The sequence below is a fragment of the Vulpes vulpes genome, unplaced genomic scaffold (assembly GCF_048418805.1).
Source record: "Vulpes vulpes isolate BD-2025 unplaced genomic scaffold, VulVul3 Bu000000627, whole genome shotgun sequence".
Taxonomy (NCBI): domain Eukaryota; kingdom Metazoa; phylum Chordata; class Mammalia; order Carnivora; family Canidae; genus Vulpes; species Vulpes vulpes.
Genome location: NW_027325667.1, coordinates 2,365,218 through 2,375,367, shown reverse-complemented (window position 1 = coordinate 2,375,367; position 10,150 = coordinate 2,365,218). Strand labels below are relative to the sequence as shown.

Below are 10,150 nucleotides of genomic sequence, written 5' to 3'. Positions count from 1 at the left end.
TACAAACCAATTGTATTTTAAAAAGTCTTTGTGTATTGTTACAAATACACCATCTATACATTTATGTTCGCTAAGGATTCAAAAGCATCACCACACTCTATAATACTTAATGAAATCCTTTGCTAGTTAATTCCACTGTGAGTGAGCAAGTACAATAGAGTAAGAACGCTGCTTAAAAAAAAAAAAAAAAAAAAAAAAAAAAAAAAAAAAAAAAAGGTTATGGAGCCAGAATTGGTAGTGGGAAGTAGCATTTTTTTTTTTCATTCTCGGTACGTCTGCAATTTCTATTTTCATGAGAAATTGAAGTGGAAATGGTAAGATGCTGATAGAATCATTGTTGCTTGGGCATTTCCAGGCAGATTAGAAACCCAGGACGTACAAAGCAGAGCTGTAGTTTTGAACTTCAGATTTACTGTCTGATGAAATTGTTGGGTTTCTACATCTTTTATTGTAGCATAATATGATTGTACCATAAATATTTTTAGAGACTTAACTTGGTTGATTGTGATTTATACGATGAACTAATGTATGATTGATATTTGTGTAAACAATTTAAACTAGATTTTTCCCCCATTACTGTGATGGTTCCTTGTATATATGGCAAATAAAGGACTTGGGGAAGATCTATTTCTGTTAATCTCTACACTGTGCTTATAGTGTGGTAAGAATAGGTATTGAGGACAGGGTGCTTAATACAAAGTACATACACTGCCTGCCCTCATACACTGCCTGTACTTAGTAGGAGGAGGCAGATGTGCTGCTTAGAAAAAGGCTGAGTGGGGGAAAGAAGCAGGATGAACATAATCATCAAGGGTAAGGCAGGGTTGGAGAGTTCTAGAAAGAGCATGTGCTAAGACTTTAAGAGGAAGCTTGGACTCTCTCCTGAATTGGAAGAAGGCCAGTGAGAAGCAAGAAGGTGACCAGCAGAGCCCTCCAAGGTAGTGTAGAGAGCCAGGAGGGCCAGGTCATGCCACACCCCCCCAAGAGCCAGGAATTTACTCTTCCTACAGTATCTTCATAATCTGGGTCTGGTGGTGGAAGCAACAATGTTTTAATTATTATTGGCATTGTTAGTATATCTTGTTTTCTGTTTTTCCAGACCTCTTGCTGTCTGGAGGTCTGTGTGTAGAACTTGGCTGGTGTGGGGTTAGTGTGAATGGCAGTACCAGGCACGATGTGTTAAGTGTGGCACCTGTGGCACAGAAATGAAGTGTGTCAGTCATTTGCAGGAATGAGAAGTCAACAGTGAAGGAAGAGGAAGATTCCATATAGGGAAGGAGCTCAGGCTGTATCTTCGCAGACGGTCTTGGAAGAGGTGCTACTGCAGTGGTTCCGAGTCTGAGCCTAGGGTCACGTTGGATTCCCAGCCTGCTAGCTTTGCAACCTTGGAGGCATCCTTCACTGTGAAACATCACAGAGCCTATTTTATTAGGTTTTTCTAATAAATGAGATAATACATGTAAAGCACTTAACCCCAGGGTGGCATACCTAAGCTTACTGAAATTATTAGCTCTCATTGTTGCTCCTATTACTTTTATTATTTGATTAAGTTGGTAACAAGAAGGGTGGACAGGCACAGAATAATTAATGTCTTGGAGATAAGAATATGCATTCATGATAAATAGATCAGTAAGCAGGATACAGGATTCATGTAGAGCAATATTAGTAGATAAGACTAGAAAAATAGGATGGATAGAGTTTTTTTTTTCCATTTAAGACAGAGAGTATTTTATTCAAACCCATCAGAGAAATGGACAGCTTGGGTCTGTAACAAAACGTTGTGTTTTAAAGCACAGATCAGTAATTGTATATGAGAGTATACTCTGCTACATACAAATGAACTGATCAGAGCACAAATTTTCAATGTTCAAAACAGAATAAGTTGCCCTGTAAAAGCAGCACCTTTGTGACATTTTTAACTTTAGCATTCCTCTCCTTCTTCTTCACCTTCTCCTTCAACAGAACCCACACCAGCCTCCTCATAATCCTTCTCCAAGGCAGCCAGGTCCTCATGGGCATCAGAAAACTCTCCTTCCTCCATGCCCTCACCCACATACCAGTGAACAAAGGCATGTTTGGCATACATCAGGTCAAACTTGTGGTCCAGGTGAGCCCAGGCCTTAGCGATGCCTGTCTGCGTGCACACAGTTCGCTGTACTTTGGCCAGGTCTCCAAAAGGTACCGCAGTGGGGGACTGGTAATTAATGCCCACTTTGAAGCCAATACACTTGGATGGTACACTTGATCTTGATGGTGGCAATGGACGCATTGACATCTTTGGGAACCGTGTCACCACAGTACGGCAGGCAGCAAGCCATGTATTTACCATGGTGAGGGTCACATTTCTCCAGCTGGCTCAAAGCATGTGTTGGTGATCTCAGCTACAGAAAGCTGTTCATGGTAGACTTTCTCAGCAGAGATGACAGCAGCATGTGTGGCCAGAGGGAAATGGATGTGGGGATAGGGTACAAGCTTGGTCTGGAATTCTGTGAGAACAACATCAAATCTGAGGGAAGCAGTGATGGAGGACACAATTGGACCTATCAACCTATTTAGATTCGTGTAGGTTGGGCATTCAGTATTGAGGTTGCTATGATAGATGTCATAGATGGCCTCATTTTCTATCATGAAGTGCTCCAGGGTGGTATACTGAGTGAGGATGGAGTTGTAGGGCTCAGCTGCAGCTGTGGAAACCCAGAGGGGGTTAGGTTCGGGTAAATGAAGAACTCCAGCTTGGACTTCTTGCCATACTCGAGAGATGTTCCATCAGCTGGGAGGTGAACCCAGAACCAGTTCCCCCTCCAAAGCTGTGGAAAACCAAGAAGCCCTGAAGACCTGTGCAGTGGTCAGTGTTTCCGAATTCAGTCCAAGACAAGGTCAGTGATCTCCTTGCCAGTGATGTAGTGCCCTCGGGCATAGTTATTGGCAGCATCTTCCTTGCCTGTGATGAGCTGCTCAGGGTGGAAGAGCTGGCGGTAGGTGCCAGTGCGAAGTTCATTGATGACTGTGGGTTCCAGGTCAGACACTGCCCTGGGTACATGCTTGCCAGCACCCGTCTCACTGAAGGAGGTGTTGAAGGAGTCATCTCCTCCCCCAGTGGTCTTGTCAATTGGTATCTGGCCATCGGGCTGAATGCCGTGTTCCAGGCAACAGAGCTCCCAGTAGGCATTGCTGATCTAGACATCAGCCTGGCCAATGTGGATAGAGGTACATTCACGCATAGTTGCTGCTTTGCTGCTGCTGAGCAGATGGTGGAGAGGAGGAAGAGAGGTTGTTGCTTCTCATAGTGCAACTGTTAGGGGGTCAATTAAGAGAACCTAAATATTGATATTTTATTGCTTATATCACAACCTGGCATGTGCAAACAGCAATTCTGGGTTTACTCACTCAACAAACACTTCAAGTTCTCAATGCCACCCAACCCTCTGCCCTCTGTCCCCACTTCCATCAGCTGGGCATTTAACTGTCTGCAAAATTGTGGGGAATCCTTTGTGTGTATCTTTAATGACATCCTCATAAGGAGGGATTCAATAGAACCAATCATGCCACCTACTTATATTGTTATTAGAGTTGAGAGTCGTTCTCAAAAATGTCTACGAAGGTGTTTGAGGGATGCATTGGTAGCTAAGATGATTAAAGTACACATGGAGGGGCACCCAGGTGGCTCAGCGATTGAGCATTTGCCTTCAGCTCAGGTCGTGTTCCCGGGGTCCTGGGATCGAGTCCCTCATCGGGCTCTGGGCAGGGAGCCTGCTTCTCCCTCTGCCTATATCTCTGTCTCTCTCTGTGTCTCTCATGAATAAATACATAAAATCTTAAAACACACACACACACACACACACATACATGGAAACAAGCGTGAGAAACAAGCATGAGCAGATCTAGTATTAAGCTGAGTTAGAGCCACATTGTCTGTGATTTCACTCAATCACAGTTCTTTGGAGGGAATAAGTCCAGCCACCAGCCATATGCTGTAAGGGGTCCTGGCTTGCTGTGGGCCCCTAACACCAGTGCTCCCAAAGAACCCACAGTGTACATTTCCAGCAGGAAAGCTATCTCTCCCTTTCAACACTGTGCTGACTGTGAGCAAGGCCCTGTCAGCCTCTGTGGCTCATGGTTGGTAGATTTGTGTTGAAATCATAATACTGCATGTTTCTCCTTTTCCTGTGTGCTCATGTTCTATCTCAAAACACAGAAGTCTGCTCAGATGGGCATAATTTCTCTTAGATAGTATTTTTTTCTATAACAGCATAGGTAGTGATTAAATATGCACATTGGTAGCTAGCTCAAATTTATTAAATATGACACTAAGTAGGTTAACCCATACTTAATGTATATTAGCTCTTCTGCCGATCGACCCTAAAGATCAAAGATACCCTTATGAGTCAAGAGCTTTTCACATTACTCTGGGTCCAGATGACAAGATTTGCATTATTCATTACAATATAAGTGTAAACTCGTTGGCAGAGGGTCGTCAGATTATTCTGCTTACCACCCTCCCTGGTAATGTGTGTACTAGGAAGAGCATCTTCACCATGGTCTACAAGGTCTACACAGCTCCTGTGACAACTGTTTCCCAGCCACACTTGGCGTTTCCTTGTTTCTCACGCAGACCAGGTGTGCCTCAGTGCCTTTGAATGTGCCACATGTTTGCCCACAAACAACTTTGGCAGAGTCAAATACCTGGATATGGCTGGCTTGTCTTATCATCTTGGGCTCTGTGCCATCAGAATGCTCATTTCTGTATCTATTATCTGTACAAAATTTCATCATATGAGAGTAGAGAACATTGACAGGAAAACTGATGCTTTTGATATTTAGCACAAGCTTTGTATTTAGAAATTTAGCCCCAATGTCAATAGTATTGGGGGGGGTGATTATAAGTATAACTCTCAAATGGAGGATGTGAAATTTTAAAAATCCATATTCTCAAATCAACTAATTGGACATCAGTGTATCTTGACTCAATGACTAACTTCAACTCTATAAGCAGATTGGGAATTTGATAAATTTGAGAATAAATAGTCTTACCTGATATGGAAGGGATTTCCATAATCATGTTTTCTTTTGATTTGTCCCTTTAAAATGCTGTGATTTTGGTTTTGTGCCTTGTGCCAGTAACTTAACCATACTGCAGTCCAGGCATTCCTTCTGTGTTTACACGTAGCTCAGCTTCAGCCACATTACCAGTAAATGCATCATATCCCATGCCACAGACGTGATAAAGGGAGATGTATTTTGGGGGGACCTCTTTCAATCTGAGACTGTATTTAACTCACCCAGTAATTCAATCTGCAGGTCTTCTATGTTCTATCCTTACTCTGCTTTGCAGTTTTTTTCTCCCATTGCATGGTCCTCCCCTCTCTTTTCCGTGTAGTCACCTGCTCTTCCAGTTTCTCTTTGGCCTCCTTCCTGAGATTGAGATTGCTGCTAGCTCTCATCCAGAGCCCGGTGTGGGGGACATAGAGAAACATGGCCTTTCTCAAAACCTCAATAACTGTACAGAGAAGGTAATAAAGGCTAGTTCCTCAGGGTGACACTCAAATCCCAATTACCTGTCCAGCTTCCTCCCCAACAGCATCCCTTGTTACCTCCTTTCCACCGCCATACATGACCAGCTGCTGCTGTTATCATTCCTTGTGTGCTTATTTTCCAGAGTGGGGCTCACTTTTTACTTATTTGTCACAGCAGGAGCTACATGTGGCTTTGTATTCTTCTTAGACTTTCTGGGTCTGAATACCTCATAATATTACAAACTCCCAGGGGTCGAGATCCATGTTTTATCCTTTCTGTCTCTCCTGGTTCATAGCATGGTGCCCGACACATAGTTATTATGGGGTAGATCTCTGTGAGTTGAAGATTTTGTGTGCTGCCAAACCAGTGAATGCTGTATTCACTCACTGTTTTCTAAAGATATTTTCTTGCAACCAAACTCTATCAGTTCATCACTTAGCTAAAGCATTGAAGAGTCAAGTTTGATTCTCCTTCACTATCTTTTCTCTCTCAGGAGTTGATGGCTGAAGGCGGTGGTTTTCTGACTTTGGCTCATGCCCCCATTATCTGGGGGCTTGCTAGAATTCAGATTGCTGGGTCCCAGACCCACAGTTTTCTGACTCAGTTGGTCTGGGCTGAGGCCCAAGGATGTACATGTCTAACATGTGACCAGGTGATGAGTTATCTCTGTGCTGAAGCTATTGAGTCAGAGAACGCTCTCTATGGAAAACCTCAGCATTGGAGTTTAGCACTAACATTGAGTAGTGTAGATTCCATAGACACATTTGCCTTTAGATTTTGCCTTCTCACCTAATGAGAGAAGGTGCTCCCCTTCTGCCTCTCCACTGGCCTTCACTTCCTTGGCAGGGAAAATGCTTTACTCTGCTGGATGCATATATTGAACTGTGTTTTGTTTGTGTATGCGAGGTTGCCCAAAAAAATTTCTGGTGAGCACAGTTTGTCTAAGTGCCTCCCAGGTAGTAGCTCTTCTAATCCTCCCAGTAAGCCTAGAGATTGTCTTATATTACCCATACGGGGAGGTTAGGCAATTGGTGTGAACTCATACTTAGTAAAGGTGGGTGAACCAGGGCTTGAACCCTCTGGTCTCTCTCTAAGTGAAAAACAAAAAACAAACAAAACAAAACAAAACAAAACTTCTGCTTGTTGTCTTCCTTTCAACCTGTGGTTTGATGCCTTCTGCACAAATCCTTTTGGCATCTCCAGTTAGTCCCTGGTTTAAGACTGCCTTCTGGGCATTAGAGGATTTTTACGCTTGAATGGGAAAACCTTAGTAACCATCACTCTTTAAGGGCTTGTGTCTTAATCAGATTTATTTTGGTCTGTGAGTGCAGCTGCACATTACAATTATGGTATATTTTTATCACTTAACTTTATAAAAAATGACAGCACACAGCAATGGTCCAGTTCAGAAGGAAATAGTGGGTCCTATCCTCTTATCATATGATCTTGCACTTCTGATTTTATAGTTTTACATTCATCATCATATTTGGTTTTAAGCATAAAAGCAACAACAAAAAACCATGAAACATCCTGATTTCACGGAGAAGGAACTGAGCCTCAGGGAGGTCGAAGAAATTCTTCCAGACCAAATTGCAAGACTGGGATCCAGGCTTAGCTTTGGGTTTTTAATTCTTAGTTCAGTGTCGATTTTACTACATATTAGGAATTTATATTAAATTATATCTATGTGAAATTTTGTAAACTTTAGGTGAGATTTTGCAAGTATTGAGTACAGCATTTAGGTTAGATTTTTGAGTGTTCATTTATTCATTGAGTGTTTACTGAGCCTCCTCTTTGAGCCAGGCATTCTTCTAGGTGCAAGGAGTTTATTAGCAAACAAAACACAGAGACAGTTTTGTTACTCTGGTGTTTACACCATGCTGGTGGGAGACAACAATAAGCAGTGAACATAAATCAGTAAATTATATTGTATGTTAGAAGCTGACAAGTGCTATGGAAAACAGAAGAAAAGTAGAGCAAAGCAAGGAAGAAAGGAGAGCAGGAAGGAGGATGTCATAGAAATTTTAGTAGTTGAGTAGTTAAGCAGAGGGGCAGTTAAGGGAGAAGTAGAGGCGGTGAGGGAGTTACCCATGGACCTGGCTGGGAGAAGACTGGTCCAGGTGCAGAGAGCTGTTGGGGAACAAAGGGCCACAAATAGCAGTGGGTTTTTGGAATGGCAGGAAGGACGACGTAGCCATGGGGACGATAACAAGGGAATACTTTAGAGAACTGATGCTCACCCAGTTTTCCTAGGGTCCCATATGCCGTTGAAGGTGTTGAGCTAAGGACTGGCCTGATCTGACTTAGACTTCATCTACTCATCAATTGAAAATAGACTGTAGGGAAGCTACGATTCGGACTGTTTCATCAATCTGAGTGAGTGAAGTTAGGAGCTCACACTAGGGAGAGAGAACAGTGGAGGTGTGAGAGGGGACCAAGTGCTAGATATAGCTGGGAGGTTGAGGCAACTGAATTACCTGATGGATTGGGTGTGAGGTGGGAGAGAAAAAGCTGAGTCAAGAGTGATTCCCAAGACTTGACCTGCACAGCAGTGAAGGATGGAGTTGACATCAAATGAGAAGCAGAAGAATGTGGGTGGAGTAGGTTTGAGGGGCAGATAAGCTTAAGAGATCAATTTTGAGTTCCCTGTGGGTGCCTTTTGGCATCCAGATGTCAGTGTTGAGAAGACAGGAGGAAATAGGTGCAGGGTCTTGGCTGGATATGGTGACTTGAGATTCATCAGCATCTGGAAGCATCTGTTGCTATTTAAAGCCACCAGGATGAGATTCCCAAGGAGGTGGGTGTAATAGAGAAGAGAGTGTAAGACCACTGAGCTCTGGTGCAGGTGTTATTAGGGGGTCAGGGAGAGGAGGTAATGAATGTCAGTGAAGTAGGAGGAAAACCAGCAGAGTGTGATGTCCATGAAGTCAGACAAGATTAGTCAAGACTTGGGTGGTAAAGAAACCGAAAAATGCTGTAGGTAGCTAAAGAAGGCAGTCCTGAGAATTGCCATGAGTTTAGCAAGGGGATGGTCTTTGGGAAATCCTACCAAAGCAGTTTTAGTGGAGTGACAGGAGCAAGAACTGCATGGGGTATCTCTTATAAAATGGAGGACTCTGGGAAAGGTTGGAGAGCAAGGAGATCCTTTAAGAAGTTGACTTAGTTTCTCACTTTTGAGATGTTTTGATTAAGTTTCCTAGGTTGGAAAGTGATTTATGTTCAATAGGGAAACAAGTTCAAAAAGGAGAAGGTTCAAGAAGAAAAAAAAAAAGACATTGCAAGTAAGACAGAGGAACAGATGAGACAAAGACACTCAGAAAGAAAAGAAAGGAGAGACATGGTGATGACTCTCAGGTCATGAGGACTTTCATCGGTGAGAGTGTACAGGTTAAGGGCAGGCACGGTACCAAATCAGTTTTTTGTTCATTTCCAGCTGCCTTTTTTTCTTTCTGATGAGTAATTAATTGGGTCTTCTGAGAAAAAGTAATCACAGTATATGTTGCATAGCCCCCCATCACATTTCCTACCTACCTGTGGTTCAGAGGAACCCCCCAGCTATTTCCAGAGAGGGTCAGTGCAATTCCAAGATCTAGGAAAGATGGTTTTCAAACTCTATTCCAGCAAAAGTTTTGAAGGCTTTAAAATCTAAATGTAAAATATCTTTTCACTAAGTGTACATTTTTTCCTTTGATGGTGTTTGTGTCACCCCAGGGCTATAGAGCTTCTCCTGTAGCCTCTCTGAGCTGTGATATCATTGCAGGCTTTTTCAGGATAGGGGGCTCTTGTCCTTTTCTTTGCATGATGCTGTGTATGTGGAAATGCCCCATGTTTACTCAAGTGTCTCACATGGTCTTCTCAGGAACCTGTTGATTCTTTTTATTTTTCTTTATTGCCATTAGACCATCACTTAGTGTCAAGGAAGAAAAATAGTGGTTCAGAATTGTACAGATTAAGTGTTGTCTATTACTGTTCAATGACAATTCTATTATTTTTTTCTAAGTCGAAGAATGCACTTTTCTTTCTAATGCCTTTTGGACCTTTAGAATCATAATCACCTTTGATTATAATGAATGGCTTTACTGGGAGCATATTGAGATTAGTTGCTGGGTGACATTCTTGGGCTGAATTGGGCTGAGCCCAGGGCCATTGCCCTTGGTCAGCACCGTGAAATATGTAGTTAGTAACTGAAAGCTAATGAATCAAAAAGGTAAAGGAAAGGGGGAACAGACAATGAATAAACGTTGGCTATCGTTAAGGGAGAGAGCAAGGTCAAGGTATACAAGCTAATTCTTACTGTGGAGAGGGAGAACAGACGGGGGGTGGGGGTGGGGGGGAAGGAAGCTTATGGCTGACTGGAGGTGGGAGAAAACATGGTATGGCTGTGACTAGAAATCATACTCACTCAAAATATTTACTTGTCAAAAAAAATTATATTTACTTGTCCTCTCTGGAAATCGTGGAATGCATTCACGGGCCCTCTGGCCTAACCAGTTATGTACCACTGATTAAAATGTAAATAGCTTGTTCTGGTTAGGTTTTTGGGTATCAGGACTTCGATTTTTGAGATTACTTTATGATCAGCACCCTATGAAACATACTGTGTTTACCAAAATCACAAAGGGAGTTGTCCACTGCC

At 42.6% G+C, this 10,150-nt stretch overlaps 1 pseudogene; it reads right to left on the bottom strand.

Moving 5' to 3' along the window:
• Positions 1–1,862: 1,862 nt before the first annotated feature.
• On the bottom strand, positions 1,863–3,221 carry LOC140596369 (tubulin alpha-1A chain-like; annotated as a pseudogene).
• Between the last annotated feature and the right edge of the window lie 6,929 nt (positions 3,222–10,150).